Consider the following 21499-nt stretch of genomic DNA (forward strand, 5'->3'; position numbering starts at 1 on the left):
CTACTCCTGTTTCTACAATTTCTCAAAATAACCAGCTTGAAACATGTCACAAGAATATATTTTAAGTTGGCATATTCTGGTCTCCTACAGTCATATTTTAGGGTGGTGTGTCCTGAGTCCAAACAAATGGGATACACCACATGGACTCTGTTCTCTACCGCCATACAATTTTGGCATCTGTATTTATTTAATGGTTCAGGAGGGACTTAACGGATAATATTATATGGGACAAGACATTGGAGACAACCAGGTGTGTTGTATGACTGTTAAGAAGTTTTTTGCAGGTTAGTATGTAAAACATAACCTTCAAGATGTCTATTAGGTGATCTTCAGTGGCCCAATGGCATATATGTTTGGCATATATGCCATACAATTCCCAAAAATAAACATTAAAGCTGTTGCCATTTGCTTTTTCTGATTATCTTTCTATTTATTACTTATGGGGAACAGAATATGTTAGTGATAGAAAGAGGCATGTGGCTGAATTGGGGTGTTGGAGGTGACTTGATCTAATAATGAACACTCACGTTATCTATTTTTAGGATGCCACTAGACATCACAAGTTTAAACAATTTCCCAAATGACTTCGAGCCACAGAAAAAAGATACAAATGAAAAGATAAAAAAATATAGAATTGAGGACAGAGAACTAGCTTAAAACTTGAAAGTGTAATACAGGATAAAACATTGAAAATTAACACATAACTAAAACTGAAAAATATATATATGAAAAAAATCTCTTCTGGCCCCAAACCAACTTGCATAAAAATACTGAAACCTGTTAATTTTAGGTAAATGTCAACAAACATAGAAAAATTATTTAAATATTACAAAAAGATATTGTCATCTTCCAAGGAGAAACAACAGGTCTCAAGAAAACCCCAAGTATTTAGCAAAATGGAGATTTCTTTTGTGAAACAGTAAATGACTGAGAGTAAAGCAATCATAACTGACCAGTTTTGTGGGAAAAATGTTACCTAATTCATATTTTGCAGCTACTCTTTATTTAATGCCTGTAAGCTACAGAAAGGATGGTATTTATTGAAGAGGTCAGATTCTAAAATGTCCGTGTACCATCCTTGAAAACATGACTTCACTAAAGTGCCAAGTAGCTATAGGAGAAATCCTAATCAACATTCAAGAATGCGTAGGCAGGGTGTACAATTGCAGGTGATGAACACAGAGAGAAGTTAAAATAAAATGTTTTATGAAATTCTGAGAAACTTGATCACAAAATTGAAAGTCAATTCCAGTTTCTCTTTTTGAAAGATATTACTGTTATATTAAAATATTATAAAATTATAATTATATAGCTCTGAACATATATATCATAAAAGTAAGTAGCAGAATATCGGAAAACAGCAAGTAGAACAAAAAAGTGCCAAATTGCTCTTCCAGCAGGGAAGAAAATCATAGTTTATTATATTGTTCTTAACTTTAATGCATAAAGGATTGCAGGTTGAAGAATATTTTTGAAAATCTTAAGTATAAGGATTTTGTATAGAAAATGTATATATCAAAAAGATAAAAAAATAAAATAAAAACATAAGCCATATAGCAAATGAGAAACTGCAAATGAAGCCACAATGAAGCATGTAATAATCATAAGCAGAAAGAAAGTTGTCAGATACAATATGCATATCAATTCTGACAATAACCACAAATGAGTCAAACTCCTATACTAAAATGTAGACGTTCGCAGATGAGTCATAAAGCGAAAGCCCAACTATTTGTGGTCTACGACAGATAACTAAAATAAAATGATTCAAAAGGTAAAACAGAAAGTGATGGGCAAATTTAACCGGAGAAATGCAATCTAAGTAAACAGAGAGATGACAATATAAATATCAGACAAAGTAAAATTCAAACAGAAGGCATGCTAACAGTACAAAGGGAATTGTTGCATGCAAATTATAATCCTCATGAGTCTGTATGTGCTGAAAAACAGAATGTCAAAATAGACACAACCCTAACTGAGGAAACAAGAGATATACACAGAAGCACACAGATTTGGGAGGATTTATTATACTTCTTTAATTTTTGACAGATCAACTAGACACTAAAATAAATAAGAAAATAGATGATGAGAAATAGACTTGTGAGGAGAGCCACAGCATCCCTGAAGAGCTCTGATATTGCTTTTCTCTGTAGGCCGGATCTTACCGTAGGAGCCACAGTCAGTCAATTGGAAAACTTAAATGCACTGGGAATAATTGCATCCCGAATTGGCAGGGGTCAAGTGGCAGCACTCAACTGTCAAAGGCAAGGTGGGCATAGTTACTGTCATGAACAACAGAGGCAAAGGAAAAATCAGAATGCTCCGACTCATGTAGTTATATGGCATTGGCTGGTTAAGTGTGGTGCTCTTAGATGTGAAATAAATAGGAAGCCTACTAAAACTTACTTGATCTGTATAAGCAGAAAACTTTCTGGTCAAGTGAACAAAACTCTAACTTGAATTATATCAATGAGAATCATGACTCCTCAATCAATTCTCAAACTTGAGCCAGTTTGCAGACCTACACAACCCCTTAAATGAAGGAAAGGCTGGGTCACCTCCAGGAAGGACCCCAGTACACTTCCAAAAATGTATACAGTTACTCTTTCTCTCATCCCTCCTGAAAGAGACCTTACAGCCTTTTTCCAGGGTAACTGTGCATTGGGGAAAAGGAAAGCATCAGACCTTTCAGGGACTACTGGGACGTCGGCTCTGAACTGACCTTGATTCCAGTAGACCAGAAACATCACGTTGGCCCTCTAGATACAGTGAGAGCTTATGAAGCTCAGGCCAACAATGGTGTTTTAGCTCAGTTCTGACTCACAGTGGCCCAGTGGGTCCCTAAACCACTCTGTGACTATTTCTCCAGTTCCAGATGCAAAATTGGAATAGATGCACTTAGCTGCTGGTAGAATTTGCACATTGGTTCCCTAATCTATTGTTGGAAAGACCACATGATAGTTAATTAGAACTGCCTCTAACTAGGAAAATGATAAATAAAAAAACAATACCACATACCTAGATGGATTGCAGAAATTAGTGCCACCATCAAGGTCTTAAAAGATGCAGGGGTGGTGATTCCAACCACATCATCATTCAATTTTTCTATATGGCCTAGATCTTGGAGAATAATAGTGGCTTATTGTAGGCTTAACCAGCGGTGAATTCCATTGCAGTGGCTGTACCAGATATGGTTTCACTGTTTGAACAAATTAACATGTCTTCTTGTACTTGGTACATAGCTATTGGCCTGGCGAATGCCATTTTCTTTTCTTTTTTTTTTTTTTTGTGAGACAGAGTCTGGCTCTGTCACCCAGGCTGGAGTGCAGTGGCCGGATCTCGGCTCACTGCAAGCTCCGCCTCCCGGGTTCACGCCATTCTCCTGCCTCAGCCTCCCGAGTAGCTGGGACTACAGGCGCCGTCCACCTCGCCCGGCTAGGTTTTTTGTATTTTTTTTTTTTTTTTTTTTTTTTGTAGAGATGGGGTTTCACTGTGTTAGCCAGGATGGTCTCGATCTCCTGACCTCGTGATCCGCCCACCTCGGCCTCCCAAAGTGCTGGGATTACAGGCTTGAGCCACCGCGCCCGGCCACACGAATGCCATTTTCTACATAGCTTTCCATAAGGCCCACCAGAAGCAGTTTGCTTGTGGCTGACATGGCTAAACATACCTGCACTGACCTACCTCAGGGGCATATCAACTCTCCAGCCCTATGTCACAATTTAGTTTGCAGGGATCTTGATTACCTTCCCCTTTCACAAGATATTAGCCTGATCCATTACGTTAATGGCATTATGCTGATGGAACCTAGTGAGCATGAAGTAGCAATTACTCTAAACTTATTAGTAAGACATTTACACATCAAAGGATGGGAAATACATCTTACTAAATTTCAGGGGCCTTCTCCCTCAGCGAAATTTCTAGGGGTCCAGTGGTTTGAGCCATGTCAAGAATCCCTTCTAAGATGAAGGATAAGAAGCTGCTTCTAGCTGCTCCTACAACCAACAAAGAGGCACAATGTCTAGCGGGCCTATTTATATTTTAGAGGGAACACATTCCTCATTTTGGTGTATCACTTCAGCCCATCTACTGACAGACCTGAAAAGCTGCCAGTTTTGAGTAGGGCCCAGAACAGGAGAAGACTCTGCAACAAGTCCAGGCGGCTGTGCAAAGTGCTCTGCCATTTGGGCCAATGGTCCAATAGATCCAATGGTGCTTGAGGCGTCAGTAGCAGACAGGGATGCTGTTTGGAGCCTTTGGCAGGACTCTATTGGTGAATCACAGCAGAGTGCCTTAGGATTTAGGAACAAAGCCCTGTCATCATCTGCAAATACCTACTCTCCTTTTGAGAGGCAGGTCTTAGTTTTCCTTAGTAGAAAATGAACACTTGACCATGGGCCACCAAGTTACCATCTGACGTGAGCTTCCGATCATAAATTGGGTGTGCATGACAGCACTCTACTATCAAATTGAAGTGGTGTATGCAGGGTTCTGGGACTCAAGGACTTACACCAGGGTTTTCAGGCCTTTAGCCTTGGACTGCAAATTACACTATCAGTTTCCCTGGTTCTGAGGCTCTCGGGGGCTTAAGCTGAATGATGCTACCAGCATCTCTGGGTCTCCAGCCTTCAGACAGACTTTCATGGGACTGCTCACCTTCCTTAATTGCATGAGTGAATTCCTCTAATGAATCCTATCTATCTATCTATCTATCTATCTATCTATCTATCTATCTATCTATCTATCATCTTTCTGAAGAATACTGACCAACACAGATTTCTTGTATAAAAATAAATGAGATTGCTTTTCTCCCAGATATCCATGGATTGTTGATAAAATATCATTTATGCACTAAGTTCCAAAGAAAATAGATGCCAAAACATAGGCCTTGGTGTGGTGGCTCACACCTGTAATCCCAAGACTTTGGGAGGCTGAAGTGGATTACTTGAGGCTAGGAGTTCCAGAGAAGCCTGACCAACATGGTGAAACCCCAACTCTACAAAAATTAGTCAGGCATGCTGGCACATGCTTGTAACCCCAGTTACTCAGGAGGCTAAGACAGGAGAATCACTTGAGCCCAGGAGATGGAGATTGCAGTGAGCCAAGATTGCACCACTGTACTCCAGCCTGGGCAATACAGGGAGACACTGTCTTAAAAAAAATAATTATATACACACACACACAAAATTTATAGGTTTCTTCTATAAACCGCAACACCAGCATGTGGGTACTAAGGAAGTCCTTCATTTGACTGGGAACAATTCAAACTTTATTGGCTCCTCTCCTAAGAAGTGACTTTAGCTTTCTGTGAGACTCCCTTGTAAGTATTGCTGACATTCCTTAGAATTTTGCTCCTTTGTTCTTGCATACAGTTCTCTTATTTGTGTGTGTGTGTGGGCGGGGGGGGGGAAGTGAGTTCCCCTATGTATCTTGTCTTAAATGAATAAATTAACATGAAGGAAAACCGTAAATCTATTATTATATCCAGATGATATTATTAAATATCTAGGAAGTCTAAGAGAATCAGTGGAAAACTACGACCAATAAATAATGTTGTTATATATCAGGGTATAAAATAAAAACAGGGAAAATCATTCCTTCATATGTACAAACAGTGATCAGTTAGAATATGTCACGAAAAACATACTCATTTTATATTTAGAATAACACCACGCTAAACATAGTAAGAGATGTGAAAACTATATAGGAGGAACGCATTAAAACACAACTTGAAAAAAAATGGATCTGAGAAAATGGAAAGAGCAGATTCTTGCATGAGAATATTCTACATCATGATGAGTCCAAAGATCTCTAAAATAATTTATCAATTTAACATAACTGGGATAAAAATGTCAACAGGTCTCTATCCTTCGCCTCAGGACTATTCAGACTGATTTTAAATACATATAGTAAATGAACTAGCAATATTAGTAAGGAAATCTCTACATATGAAGAAGAGTGAAAGGGACCAAGCTCTATCTCGAGGTAAAGCATACCAGGAAAACTCACGATTTAAAATAGTACAGCATTGGCACATGAATAGTCAGACAAATGGAACACAGCAGGATGTTCAGACACCTGTAGTTTCAGATATACGGAGTATGTAGAATAGGTTTAAGGCAGTATCTCAATCTAGTGGGAGAGAAGATATATAATATAAATACATATATTTAACAAATGATATTGGTAACTATTGGAAAAAGAACGGTGTTAGGGCCATACTTTATGTAGTAAACTAAAATAAGCCTCCAATAGAGTGAATTATTGAAGGAACTGAAGTAAAATATGGTCACATTATTTTACAAATTTGGAGTAGGGAATTCCTTTATAGACATGATTTAGAACCAAAGACGTAACACATAAATACGGGTGATAAATAACAAAAAAATTAAAGTCCTACATGAAAAAAAAATGGGAAAGATCAAGTGAAGAATAACAACTTGTTTTAAAATGTTGGTAATTGATACAAACGACAAAGGACTCGTACCTGGATATACATAGTAAAATTCCAATAATCTTAAAAGACAGCAATCTGGTGATAAACTAGGTAAAGGTATGAACAGATAAATAAGAGTTAACAGAATAAAATACAAATAGCCCTTAAACCATTTGTACACTCTTCCTCATGAAAGTGAAATGTACATTAAAACCACAGTGAAATGCCATCCTTTATTTATCATATGGCAGTTAATTCATAATTTGGTCAACATAGACACTTTCATACATCGCTAGTAAAAATGAAAAAGAGTGTGTAAAAAAGTTGGCAATATTTATCAAAATTACAAATTAATATATCTTTTGTCTCAGCAATCTTACCTCTGGGAATACATTTTACATATACATATGCTCACACAAAATATAAATATGGTTACCAGGTTATTCACTGCAAATTTTTTTTAATAGTGAAAAATTGGAAACAAAACAAATGTCCATCACCACAAATTTGATGAAATAAAGTATGTTATGATCACACAGTGGAATACTATACAGCTGTAAAAAAGGAGAAATGATGAGGTTGCTTTCTATTAATATAGAAAAGTCTCTAAGATGTTTTTCTAAGTGAAAAATAAGCAAGAATATTGCAAGTGAAATTCTTTTTCTACAGAAGAGGAGGAATTAAGGTTGTATATGTGTATTTGCTTATTATTACATAAGCATTGATACATATAGAAAAAATGATCACAAGGAGGTGACTAGGGAGTAGACACTGGTAGGTATGAAAATGAGTGAGTCTTCTTAATTCATAACATGCATACATTGCTCCAATATTTAAACTAGGTAAAAGCATTATCTGTTCAAAAGAAAAATAATATAACAAAGAGAAAAATGATGAAATACAAACTGAGAGTAATGTTTCTGAAATGTGTCACCCTCTAAGGGTTAATTTATGAAGTCATTAATACAAAAAGTTAAGTTTTGATAAGTTAATCAGACAAAGGCCTTTTTTTTTCCTCCGAAAAGGAGGGCTGAAGAAAGTAAACAAACAGTTAACAAACAGAGATACAGATGGTTTGTACACATGCAAATATGCTCAAATTCACTCATAATGGAAGAAATGTATATTTAAATAGAAATAGGATACTAATTTCCAACTGTCAGGTTACACATTTATGGGTTGATAGCTTAGTACAACAGGGATAAAGGAAAATCACAAGTCTTTTGAACGGTTCGTGGGGTGCTAAATGTCTATGGTGTTGTTGAAGAGCAATTGGTGAAATCCATCAAAATTTTAAGTTCTCCTTTTATTAGAATTGGTAATTTAACTCGTAGGTTTTTGTTTTACGGATAGATACACATGTGTACAAACCCATATGCAGAGAGATATTCATTGCAGCATCATTTGGAATAGGCAAATAAAACAAGGCAAATTTTCATGCAAACATATAAAAATGTATGTAAATATTAAAAACAAGGTGAATCTCTCTATGTGCTGTTATGGGATATTTAAAAGTTGTTAAAAAAAAGGGGCAGAATAGCTCATACAAAAGTTTATTTTAAGATATAAATAAATATATGCACACACATATACATTAGACTACTTCTGGAAAGTTATACAAAATATAAAAATCAATTAGCAGTGATTACATCTAGGAATGAAATTAAATACCCAGAATGAGGTCTTACTTTTAAATATACATAGTTTTGTGCTTATGTTTTAAAAAAATTTTTACCGTGTACCTGTATTATTTTTTAACAAATTAAACTACCTAAAATTATGTAATTAGAAATGAAAGGAGATCCAAAAAAACCAAATCCCATCCCTTAGAATTAATTTTTGGGTGTTAGCCCTACAAACTGTGCAACTGCATCCTGGAGGAACCTAAATGTTCTTCTAGGGAGAAAAGTTTTTGACGGTTTGCATTTATTTTGTTTTGTTTTATAAGCAAAGTCTCATTTTTGTTTAAATTTGTGGGGTACAAGTGTAATTTTGTTACATGGATATAGTGCATAGAGATGAAATCTGGGCTTTAAGTGTGTCCTTCACCCAGAATCATGTACATTGCATTTATTAAGTGATTTCACATCATCTATCTGTTCCCACTCCCAGCTTTCTGAGTCTTCAATGTCTGTCATCCTACACTCTATGTACATATGCAAGTTGTGTTTTTAAAAGGGCTTCTTTCTGGCAGCTAGGTGCCAGTACCTTCAGAAGCACATGCTAGTGCTTCTCAAGCCTTGAAATCCATACAAATCATCTGGGGATCTTATTAAAATGCAGGTTCTGGTTCAGAATATCTTCGTTGGTCAGAGAATCTGCATTTCTAACTAGCAGTTGATGCTGAGGCTGCACCACACTTTGAATAGCAAAAAGTCATCTTCCAGAAAGACATACATGAAGCTTCTTTTTTACAGTGTGCCATCAATATATTTTGTTCTTTCATCACAGATAAGAACTGTTCACAAACTCAGATGAGAAAGCTCTCACTTTCAGCAAAGAGCAAACACTGGATTAGATTTTTTCCAAACTGACTTTTGGCCTGTACTCTATCAGGTAATGAGATGGGTTTCAGCAGAATTCTGTATCTTATTTCCCTGATTGGAGGGGTTGTGCAATTATTATTCTCTCCAAGCCTGGATAATGATGGGCAACAAGCCATCAGTCATTTAAATCGCCAAAGACATGATTGAAGAATGGAGTTCCCTCTACTGTAGGGGAGAGCAAAAAACAAGAAAAAAATTGGAACCTGGCCAAGGTAGATTTGGGTTAAGGAGTGACCCACTCCCTGCTTCTTGATTGGCTCTGAAAGATGGGAGTGTATGGGGAAGGGACGTAACAACAAGGCTCTAATTGCCCTGATTGATTGAGATGCAGTGATCAGGAGGAGCACAATGTATGCATGCACTGCAAATGTTCTGTGTCTAACGAGGGGAGCCCCTGACAAACCCACTTTCTACCTGGTTAAAGCCCATCCAAATAGATCCCAGTTCAAGATTTTCCTAACAGCTCTTCCCAAGACCCATGAAAATAAGAGATGAGGAGATTTCAGAGAACAGCCCAAGGTGGACTCTTCCCATCTGTGCATGCAGGTAAGTGAGTGAACACAGGCTAAGAATACCGAAACAGAAAGGGCTGATTTGTACTTTCTTATCAGTGACTCCTGACATATGAACCTGTTGAGACCTGGACTGCTGCAGGGGTGCTTACTTCCTTTTTCAAGATGAAACAGGGTTCCATGTCAGAAAGTGTACATATTTTGACTGTTGAAACTCAGGATATGAAATTAAGAATAATGCTAGCGTGCACACAACAATTCAGGTACAAAGATGATAATTACAGCATTTTTATAAGAATGAAAATCATAGCAACAAAGTAAATGGTTCATGATAGAGTATCAACTAAAACAATTATGGCACATCAGGCAATGGAGTACTAGGAAGTTACTAAACATCATGGTTCCAAAGATTACGTGATGCAATTTTTAAAAAGTAATAAGCTTATGCTTTAAAAAATATATAAGTAATGAGCTTATAGGGCATTTTTATTTATTTATTTTCTGTATGTAAAATGGCAATTTATTTTTTCCTCTAATCAGAAAAGAAACATAAAATATAAATAATCCTCCCATTAGAGTTGGGGAATAAGGTGAGATTATCATTTTGTGGGCAGGTAAGTGACCTTCTTTTGATTAAGGCCTAGGTTAAATCAATCCCAAAGTGTCTATCGGGGCTACAATCCTACCTGTGTTCATCTGAGTGGAAATACAGAATAATGTAATGTTGTGTGTCAACTTCTGCCATAAGCTATAAAAATAATGTATTCCAAAAAGACAATAACCATTCCAAACTAATGTTGTGCTAAATGCTACTTTTGGAAAGGGGATGATAATTTTGCCCTGGGAGTGCAACCAATGATCCCAATGCAATTTTATTTATGTTTCACTGTGTTTAGGATTGTTCTTCCTGCCCCCAGTGTTCCAGAGGCTCTTTGATATTTACGAGCTTTAAATCTCTTTCTCTAAGCTGTTTGGCATTTAGGGCCTGGCAGTCTCAGGCACTATTTTTTTTTTTTTTTTTTTCTGAAAGCTTTAGGAAGTTGCTGTCCCTGCAGTTTTCTCTGAATCAGAAACTTGTTTCCTTCCTGCACGCAAAAGGTACTGTAGTGACAACAAGTTGATGAGTTGAAAAAGATTAGAGCAAAGCTTGAAATACAAGAAGTGGATTAGGCAGAATATTCGTGAATTCCTATGAGTTTAATATGTGTTAAATTGTATTGTCCCGAAAGATATACTCTATTCCCTGGTTTCTATAAATGTGACCTTATTAAGAAATAGGATCTTTGCAGATATAACCAAGTTAAGATGAGGTGATTAGGATGGCCCCTTTATCCAGTATGACTGTTGTCCTTATAAGATGGGAAGGTAGTCAAGTCAAAACACAGACTCAAGGAGAAAACTATGTGAAGATGGCAGAGATTGGAGCCATGAGCTGTAAGTCAAGGAATGCCAAGCACTGACAGCCACCACCAGATGCTAGGAAGTGGCAACGAAGCATTTCCTGCTATCGGTCTCAGAGAGAGCATGGACCTGCTGATGCCTTGATTTTGGACCTCTAGTTCCCAGAATTGTGAAACAATAAATTTCGGTTGTTTTAATTTACCCTGTTTGTCGTATAGTTATGGCAGCCTTAGGAAACGAATGCAGAGATAATGAAATATGCCAAGTCAGTGATAAAAATGATGCCCATGTATTGAGTATACTGGTATTTAGTATTTAGGCTCTTTAATACTTTTTTCAAATGTAAAAGAAGCCCAATCTGTGGATATTATCAATGAACGACAAAACTACAGTTCATTTAGGTAAAGAAAAAGATTAGATAAAGAGAGTTTATTTGGGAGGTGATTCCAGAAGCAGGGTGAAAGAGTGAAGAGATAGAGACAGGAAAAAAGAAAAGGTCTGGTCAAGGTCTATCATAGCTCAGGTTTCTAGAGTGGACAGCTGGAACAGACTCCTGCCGGTACATTATAAGAAACATTATATATAATGCACTTAATAATTGTCCTTCTGAAAGATGGGAGGTGGGACATCTATCCATGAACTCCATACCCCATTGATTAGGAGTTGCTCTAAGGACATCAACCCCACGCATGCCCAGGCTGCAGCTAAGTTCAAGCTGAGAGACCTCTCATTGCTTTGGAGAGACCCCTGAAGGAAACAAACAAACAAAAAAACAGACAAGGCAGGTGCTTGAGGATTTCAATCCAAGGGTAGGTCCAGATTAACTTAAACTGGTTCGATATCGCATCTCTCGGGTTACATTGAAAATGGGGACTGGCTCAAGACAACTGTGTGACTCAATTATTTAATAATAGAAACAATTTTCATTGGTTGATGGGAGAAAAGTCTGTTTTGACTGTTGGGCTTGGAAATATGAGAACGTAAGGTCTGGAGCATCAGAATCCATTTGTGGCCATGAGAGAAATATCAACACAGGGGAAATGAGCTGCAAGAGAAAGAGAGAAAAGCTGAACCCTCGGGTTCTCATTTGAGCTGGTGGAGTTTGTAGTACCTAAAGACAGACTAGCAGCCTGAATTTTTAGCTCTTCAAGCCTATATATTTCCTATTTGCTAAATCAGCTTGAGTTGAGTTTCCAATGGAATGACCTTTGATTCTGTGTTAATCAGCGTTTGGCCCTGGACCAGCAGCATCAGCATCACTGGAGGCTTGTTACAAATGCAGATTCTCAGGCCTGACCTCAGATCTGCTGACTTCCTGAGTGTGAGGCTCAGGAAACTGTATTTTAAAAGCCTCCCAGGTGATTCCTATGCATGCTAAACTTTCAGAACTACTGCCCACCAGAAGCCAACATCACTGGCAAAAGAAAGAGAAAAGCACCAGCATCTAAAAAATAAAACAACAAAGCAAACTAATGCAATTTTAAGTGTAGTTTGATATGTGGAGCAAGTTACTTTCACTGTATTCAAAATATATCTAGAATCCAGAACAATCACAATAACTTTAAAAATTTCAGGGTGACTTAGAAGGGCACTGCAGCACCAACTACATATATTTTTCATTTTTCCTCATTAAAATTTTAGATTTATCTGCACAGCTCTGCCTCATTAGAAGGCGTGAAGGATGAAAAATGAAGACAAGAGCTTTAGATTTATTTCTTTGTCTTTTACTTATTCTGACCCAAACCAGACACCAGAACAATTACAGTGAATTTTTTTAAAAATTCTTTTTCTCGTAGCAAGAGTGTCTGATGAAATTCCATTTATATCCTTTCAGCCCCTTGGGTTTGCTAATGCTACTAAATCTAGTCTCCTTTCACACCTTGAATGGTAAAAAATAATTATGTTCCATTGTCAGATTCCATGAAAATAATCACTCTTAAGAATTATTGGAGGAAAATAAAACCCTGAATTCGATAGTGTTGCCTCTAAAGCTACATAAGAAAATTAAACTTGATTTATTAGCCAAGCTCATGGATACAGTCGAATCTTGTTAATTTAATAGTATTTGAGGGGAGACCAATGTTCATTACAGAAAGTAAGAATTATGAACTTTTAAAAAGAAATAAAGATTTATTATTTCTATCTATGAATGTATTAACAGATTTTTTTTTTCTTTTATAATCAGAAGTCCAGCCAGATCCCTTTTAATTCCTAATTAAGATTTGCAGAATTCATCCACATGGAAACATGGAGCATTCTTAAGTCCAAGAAAATAGTTGGTTTTCTGAAATTGCTTATGTAATGCTTCTCTCACACACTGTACTGTACAATTGCAGGCAAAATTCTTTCATCACATTCTGGGCACACAGATAAACTACATTTTCCAAGCTCCCTTGCAGTTGCTGAGGCCACATGATCTGACCAATGAAATGAAGGTAAAGTGTTATGTGCTTATTTCATGTCTAGTCCCTAAAAAGATCTCCCACACAATCCTGATCCTCCACTCTCTCTTTTTCCTTGTCTGCTGACCAGAGGCAGTAGAGAGCTTCAAGATCCTAGTGCAGAAATTTTCATACTACATCCTGTGGGCTGGCCTTTTGTTTTTATAAATAAAGTTTTATTGCAATGCAGCTATGGCCATTTGTTCATGTATTATTTATGTTGGCTTTCACACTACAGTGGCAGTAGTTACAACAGAGACTATATGCCTCACAAGTCTGAAAATGTTTACTCTCTGGCTCTTTAAAAACAATGTTTGCTGACCTATGTCCTAGGACATTGTAGAACCAATATAGAGGGACAGCCTAGATCCCTGAGTGACTGCATAAACTAGTCCCCTTTGCCCCTCTACTGACATGCATTAGGTTGTGATATGAGCACTACTTTTTAAAATTTTATTAAATATCAAGACTTGGGGTATAAAAGCAGATGCAAATGCTAGTCTTTTTTATAGCACTTGGGTTGGGCTATCTAAATGATACCTCAGAATAGCCCCCTTTCCTCAAATATTTCAGCTTTAGTGATGATGATAATGTTGTAAAACTGACCCCTTCCCATCATCCCAAGCTCTCCCACACCCTGTGGTGAATGCACAGCCTCCTAGAGCTGTGTTGGAATGGAGGGTATGGAGTAGGTGAAGACATTGGCACCCTGGCTGCTCCCACAGAGGCTGAATCTGCAGGAGGTAGAGTCAGTATCAAAAGGGAGGTTGCATGATGGCGGCAAGTGGAGGAGGATACTGATTACTTTCATTATTTACAAATTGTATTCCTTTGTTGGCATCTGTCCACGCTGAAAAGGAAAGCTTTAGACTAAAACCTGATTACAAATACCAAAACTGTGGGTGGGTCCTTATAAAATAATGTTTTTATATGTTAGGAAACATCTCGGCTACAGTTTTGGGGCCAGAAGAACTTACTCTTCGTAAAAAGGAGAAATATATTATTTTCCTGTTCTCTGTAAAAAGAGCATACTTTTTTTTTCAAGCCCTTTATTTTTCAATTCCCATGGATTCAATTTGCCCCAAGAGCTCTGAAATGCTTAGATTTTATTTTATGATCTTTACTGCAACACACATTTGCTACATCCTTTTTGTATTTTGCTAGTATCATAATTCCTCTGGAATGAATCCTAGCATCTCCAATGTTATATTCTGAGACGCGGGAAGCAGGCTAGCCATTTTCTCTACATTAATAGGCAGAAAAGTTCTGTCCTCGGGGTAACTTTCTGCTTGCCGACTACAATAACCAGTGTCACTTACACGATAAAAAGTTTTATGTGAATTTTTTATTGTCTCCTCCTGGAAAATTATTGTCATTGCTCATCCAACAGATGTGTGAGGCCGCAGGCTGAGTGCATCTGTTTCCCCTTTACATGGTCAGTCAGGTCCCTACCCCAGCAGAGAGGCAAATTTCCCAAGTGGTCATTGTAAATCAAGTATAGGTAACAGGACAGAGTTTTTGTAAACATATTTGTGGCTCTGGTCCCTTTTGACAACTGAAGTTTATCCTTCTTTTGTCATGTATGCTTGCAGAGGACTTGCCCCTTTCCTGGTGTCTTAGTAGGGGTTCTGTAGAGGCTGGCCCCGAATAACAATTTCAGTGCAGATAGATTATCTGAGAGGTGATTCCAGTAAGCATTGGTAGGGATATGGGAAAGTGAGCCAGAGGTAAGAATGCAGTCAATGAAGAGTATTTGCTCAAGCCAGTCACCACTGTAGATAACTGGGGCTCAATCCCAATGGGGAGTTCTAGAAGGCCCATGTAGAGCATCCCTCTCTGTCAGTCATAGATGGAGAGCTGCTTGTTGGTGGTGTCAACTACCAGCCTGGTACAGAAGTGGGCAAAGAAGACTTCTTAGTCTAGAGAAAGCCCTCAGGCCAAGAAATGCAGATCCTGGGCTTTGAAAGCTGAGCTTCTGTTCACTGACAGATAAGGGCTTGGGAGGTGGGCAGGCACTGACAGCACGAGTTGCCCTTGGGCAGAAGAATCAATGTCCCCTTAGGGCTTTTACTCGGTCTGAGTTAATAATCAGTGCCTTAAACAAAATTATCCCCTGGGCAAAGGGGTTTTGAGGGCTTTCTTCCACCTTGATTTCTCCCTTACTCAAGAGTGGTTTTGTAGGTGAACAGAGTAAGTCAGTGCCTAAATAATGCAGCTTTAGGGGGACTTGGAAGGACACTTGTCTTCCAGGAGCTTTCCTCCCTGGGACATGACACCTCAAATTTCAAAGTTCATCAGGCAGTGTTTGCCCCCCAGTTAAATGATAAATTTTCTGGGGGCACAGAAAGCCCATTACAAACTTAATCCTCATTCATCTAAAGAGTGAATGAGCCCATTGAAATGCTTACCAGAGATATTTGATATGGGAGGGCAGTGGATGAGAGGGGTGTGTGATGTGCTGTATATTTTGTGTGTATATGAGTGGCCTGTGTGTTAAGGGTGTGTTGTGATATGTCTAAATGTGTTCACATGAGGGCTTGGGCAATCAAACATCATACATGCTTGTGTGGGTTTCACTGAGGGTAGTTCCAAGAGCTTCTCCCTAAAGACCCTTCCACTTTGACCAAGAGTCGCTTCCACTGTCTTACTTTTCAATGCTCCTGGTCCTCTCTTCTCTTCATCCAGAGCTGTTGAATTCCGGCTGCTTTCAGATTGGCTGCAACTGTAGCTGTTCCTGGCTGGGCTGTGAGGGTGGCTCTGAAGTGCTCTTACATTCTCAGGTAACTCAGTAATGGATTGCTGTCATGGATCTCCAGAGACCAGGAGAAAAGGCTCAGGCTCTGAGCCAGGAGTCCAGGCACCATGAATGCTGCCTAATTTAAGTGAAGAATGTGTAAAACAAGTGCCTTAAGGAAGAAGGCTAGACACTTCCAGAAACTTAAAGAGACTGAAGGGAGTGTGCCTGAAGAGTTAGAGTAAACCTGGGAATTATCTGCTTCCTAGCCATAGTGCCTGCCTTGTTTCCAATTTCCATACATCCAGGAAGCATGCCTATCTTGTTCCAACAACCAGTAAAGAGTGTCATGACGTTTCAAACCTGAAACCGCTGATGCCTCTGACCCAGTGGTTCTCAACCCTTGTCACACACTGGGATCACCCAGAGGGTTTCAAAAACACCAGTGGCTTAATCCACCCCAGAGATATTTAGGTAATTTGTTTGGTAGCATCCTGAGCATCAGAATTTTTAAATCTCCCTAAGCAATTCTAATGTGCTGCCAGGGTTGATAGGCACTGCACTGAACTACCTCAAGTTCAGAGAGAGGATTTCAGAGTGTCCTGGCTATTGTTGAAATGCTAATTGACATTTTAAAGTTAACATCTCCAAAACGACATTCATGATTTACTTCTAAATACCCCAATCTGCTCTTCATAGAGTCTTCCCTTTGCTTGGGGGGGAAAAAAAAACTTGGAGTCATCTCTCTCATACCACATATTCCATCTGTCAAACAATATTGAAAGCTCTGCCTTCCAAATGCATCTGGGAAATGATCCCCTCTCATCATCTACACCTTTACCACCTGGTTCAAATTAACAGTTGCTTGCTCGCCTGTATGATTGCACTAGCCTCCTAAATCATGTTGTACATCTGTGTTTCCCTCAGTCACAGCTCACGCAGAAGCCAGGTGGGCCCTATAAATCCTAAGAAATCATGTCCTTCCTCTGTTAAAAACCCTCCAATAGTTTCTTGTCCTACTAGGAGTAAAAGCCTGAGTCTCGTACATTCCTGGGTGATCCTCTCCCAGCTACCACGAGAAGAGGGGATCCTACTATGGAAGAAAATTTTTGATTAAGAAAGTATGAGAGTTGCAGGGTGAAACAAAGTTAAATAATTGTCATTGGACTTCTCAAAAACTGTGCTATGCTAAGGATCATTATGAAGTCGCGAAGGATATATTGTTTGCATCACTTTTTAAACTCAGCAAAGAAACCTTTTGGAAAAAAGATAACACCATCTGCTATAGTACGGATGTTTGTCCCCTCCAAATCTCATGTTGAAATGTAATTTCCAATGTTGGAGGTCGAGCCTGGTTGGGGCGATTGAATCATAGGGCGGATCCCTCATGAATCATTTAGCACCATCTCCTTAGTGACAAGTGAGTTCTTCCTCAGTTCACAGGAGAGCTGTTGTTGAAACAAGCCTGGCTGCTCCTCTTCTCTCTCTCTTGCTCCCACTCTCACCATCTAATACACTGGCTCCTCCTTTGGCTTCTTGAATGATTGTAAGCTTCCTGAGGCCCTCACGAGAAGGAGATACCATACTTCCTGTGCAGCCTACAGAACCACGAGTCAATTAAAGCTCTTTTCTCTTTCTTCTTTCTTTCTTTCTTTCTTTCTTTCTTTCTTTCTTTCTTTCTTTCTTTCTTTCTTTCTTTCTTTCTTTCTCTTTCTTTCTTTCTCTTTCTTTCTCTTTCTTTCTTTTCTTTCTTTCTTTCTTTCTCTTTCTTTCTTTCTCTTTCTTTCTTTCTTTCTTTTTCTTTCTTTCTCTCTCTTCCTTCCTTCCTTCTTTTCTCTTTTCTCTCTCTCTCTCTCTTTCTTTCTTTCTTTTTCTTTCTTTCTTTCTCCTTCCCTTCCCTTCCCTTCCCTTTTCCCTTCCCTTCCCTTCCCTTCCCTTGCCTTCCCTTCCACTTCCCTTCCCTTCCTGACAGAGTCTTGCTCTGTCGCCCAGGCTGGAGTGCATTGGCACGATCTCAGTTCACTGCAACCTCTGCCTCCTGGGTTCAAGTGATTCTCCTGCCTCAGTCTCCCAGATAGCTGGAATTATAGGCACACACCACCATGCCCGACTAGTTTTTGTATTTTTAGTAGAGACAGGATTCCATTATGTTGGTCAGGCTGATCTTGAACTCCTGACCTCAAGTGATCCGCCCACCTTAGCCTCCCAAAGTCCTGGGATTATAGGCATGAGCCACTGTGCCCAGCCTAAGGCTCTTTTCTTTATAAGTTACCCAGCTTCAGGTATTTATAGCAACACAAGAACAGCCTAACACAGCATCCGTTGACACTGGTGTTAACCAGCTTTGCCTGCCTGTAGGTAAGGGAATCAAACAGTCCTCACAAAGCTCACACATTGGCAGAAGCAAAAGGGGCCATGAAGAAAGTGGACAAATTTCTTACTTGCATGGCCAGGTCAGGGATATGGGCTGAGTAGTTGGGTTTCTGTGACTTTGTATGCTTGGTTTTGTTTTGTTTTTAAATAATTGAATGTTCTGGTTTCTAGTTTCTGCATTTGATAATAAAATAACATTCAGTGTATTAATTGAAGTTTCTGCATGAAAAAGAAAGAAAAAATTTTACATGTCTTTTTTTTTTTTTTTTTTTTTGAGATGGAGTTTTGCTCTTGTTGCCTAGGCTGGAGTGCAGTGGTGCAATCTTGGCTCACTGCAACCTCTGCCTTCTGGGTTCAAGCAATTCTCCTGCCTCAGCCTACTGAGTAGCTGGGATTACAGGCATGCACCACTACGCCCAGCTAATTTTTTGTATTTTTAGGAGAGACGAGGTTTCATCATGCTGGCCAGGCTGGTCTCGAACTCCTGAACTCAGGTGATCCACCCACCTTGGCCTCCCAGTAGCATGTCTTTAAGAGTGGTGATGATATGGTTTGGATCTGTGTCCCCACCAAATCTCATGTTGAATTGTAATCCCCAGTGTTGGAGGTGGGGCCTAGTGGTTGCAGGTGGGGCCTAGTGGAAGGTGACTGGATCATGGGGGCAGAGTTCTCATGAGTGGTTTAGCACCATCTCCTTGGTGCCGTATCCCGTGATAGTGAGAGAGGGAGGTATCTTAAATTCTGGTTGTTTTATTTTATTTATTTATTTACTTTTTTGAGGCAGAGTCTCGCTCTGTCACCCAGGCTGGAGTGCAGTGGCACGATCTCGGCTCACTGCAACCTCCACCTCCTGGGTTCAAGCAATTCTCCTGCCTCGGCCTCCCGAGTAGCTGGGACTACAGACGCGCACCACCATGCCCGGCTAATGTTTTTGTATTTTTAGTAAAGATGGAGTTTTGCCACGTTGGCCAGGCTGGTCTCCAACTCCTGAGCTCGTGTTCCACCAGCCTTGGCCTTCCAAAGTGCTGGGGTTACAGGCATGAGCCACCGCGCCCAGCGATCTTGTTGTTTTAAAAGTGCCTAGCACATCCCGACTCTTTCTCTTTCCCGCTTGGGCCATGTGATGTGACTGCTCTGGCTTTGCCTTCCGTCTTGAGTAAAGATTTTCTGAGGCCACCCCAGCAACCGAGCAGAAGTCTCTTTTCTTCTTATATGGCCTGCAGAATCATGAGCCAATAAAAACTCTTTTCTTTATAAATTTTCCAGTCTCAGGTATTTCTTTACAGCAGTTCAAGAATGGACTAATACATGTTGTTAACATGGGTGGGAGGAGGTGAATGGTTTAGATAAAACAATGACACCTTATGTGTTTAAATAAGTATACCTTTTTTAATTTGAAAAGACATGTCTCTCAAAAGTTAATAAACATATTTTATTACTTAGATGGACACAAGAAATATTATTTGAATATGCTAAGAGCACTTAAAGAGTAAAATAGCTCTTCAGTAAATTAGCATCAATCAAAAGTGTCAGTCATGATGAGGCTGTTTCCTGATAGCTCATTTGGTGGACAGAAGTCATCTGGTTTATGGACTGCCTTGATACTGGGCATGTTTGTAACTGGTACAAGGCATGAAATCACTGTTTTCTGGGGTAGATGTAGAAAGAATATCTTCTATCCCTATATGGCCTGAACGACTTTGACAGCGGTAACTTTTTGAAACTCAGAAGTAGCTTTAAAAACCTGCCATTCTAACTCATGGAAAGTAATAGGATTCAATTTGGCATTAACATGCTATGAATTTGACAACTAAAACACAAGCTTCCAGCTCCACATCACCCATCTCTCAGGCCCTTCTCTTTTATTTTCAGGCCCCAATTCGAGGCCAGAGGAGCTCAGTCTGAGACGTATTATGTGGCCCAGCTGTTTGCTTCAGAGATCCATTCCTGCAGCTGTTCAAATGGCGCTGCTGTTCTTTTCTTAAAACTCAGTTTCTCATCCCATTCGCCAGCTGAGCTCAAACAAAGACCAACAAATGACATAGTTCTCCAAACAAAATATGTTTGTTTTGTTGTAAACGTATAAAGAGATCAATAAAGTTAAGCCAAACTTTGCAAGGCCAGGGGTGCTACCAAGAAAATGACATTATAGTCACCTGACAGAAAAAGAAAATGATGTTTGCCAAAGATAATAAAGAAAGAGCTCACATTTCCCCAGTTAACATTTTATAACCAAAGAGGAAAATGCAGTACTGTGCAGAAGAACACACTTCTTTTTGTCTTTGAAGCCGATGGATTTCGGTTAAATGCCTATTATAACAATTAGGGTTGCTTAATGTTTAATTATACATGAACAGAAACAACCATTATATTCATGATTCACTGAGGCTACTCTGCTATTTTTGAAATCATCCTCAAATACCACTTGGTTTACACTTCTCACTCTCTTTGGACAGTTAATTTTACAAACAGAGATACGTGCTAGGCTTAAAAGATTAAAAGTCTCCATCTTTATTGTTTACCAATACAATATTTGTACAGTAGAAGCTTTCCTCCAATTAATCATACTATGTAGTGTTTGATCTGGAAATCTTCTCTGAGCAATGGAGAAAAAATATATGAGTGAGGTCAATGGATATGTGTGGCAGATAGTAAGTCTGCATTTGGAAGAAGAACTCAAGAACCTACATTCAGGCATAACTAGAATGTGAGGAAAGGAAATAAATGTTGCTTAGTGGAGGAGAGATAGGTCAGAGAGAGAAGTGGTACGTTTTTTTAAAAAAATTTTTTATGACAGAATCTTACTCTGTTGCCTAGGCTGGAATACCGTGGTGCGATCTTGGCTCACTACAACCTCTGCCTCCCGGGTTCAAGCAATTCTCCTGCCTCAACCTCCCAACTAGCTGGGATTACAGGTGCCCGCCACCATGCCTGGCTAATTTTTGTATGAGAAGTGGGATATTTTTTCTATCAAAAAAAAACCCTCTTCAAATTGTCTAAGTGAACTAACACAGAAACAGAAAGCCAAATGCCACATGTTCTCATTGTGGTAAGTGGGA

At 39.0% G+C, this 21499-nt stretch overlaps 1 long non-coding RNA gene across 1 annotated transcript in view; it reads left to right on the top strand.

Moving 5' to 3' along the window:
* Window positions 1-10051: 10051 nt before the first annotated feature.
* Window positions 10052-21499, top strand: part of LOC116270788 — a 79117-nt gene continuing 67669 nt past the window's right edge. The window contains exons 1-2 of the long non-coding RNA XR_004179016.1: window positions 10052-13327; window positions 16019-16113. This is a non-coding gene — a long non-coding RNA (uncharacterized LOC116270788). The remainder of the gene's footprint in view (window positions 13328-16018; window positions 16114-21499) is intronic.

Source organism: Papio anubis, chromosome 16 (assembly GCF_008728515.1).
Source record: "Papio anubis isolate 15944 chromosome 16, Panubis1.0, whole genome shotgun sequence".
NCBI lineage: Eukaryota > Metazoa > Chordata > Mammalia > Primates > Cercopithecidae > Papio > Papio anubis.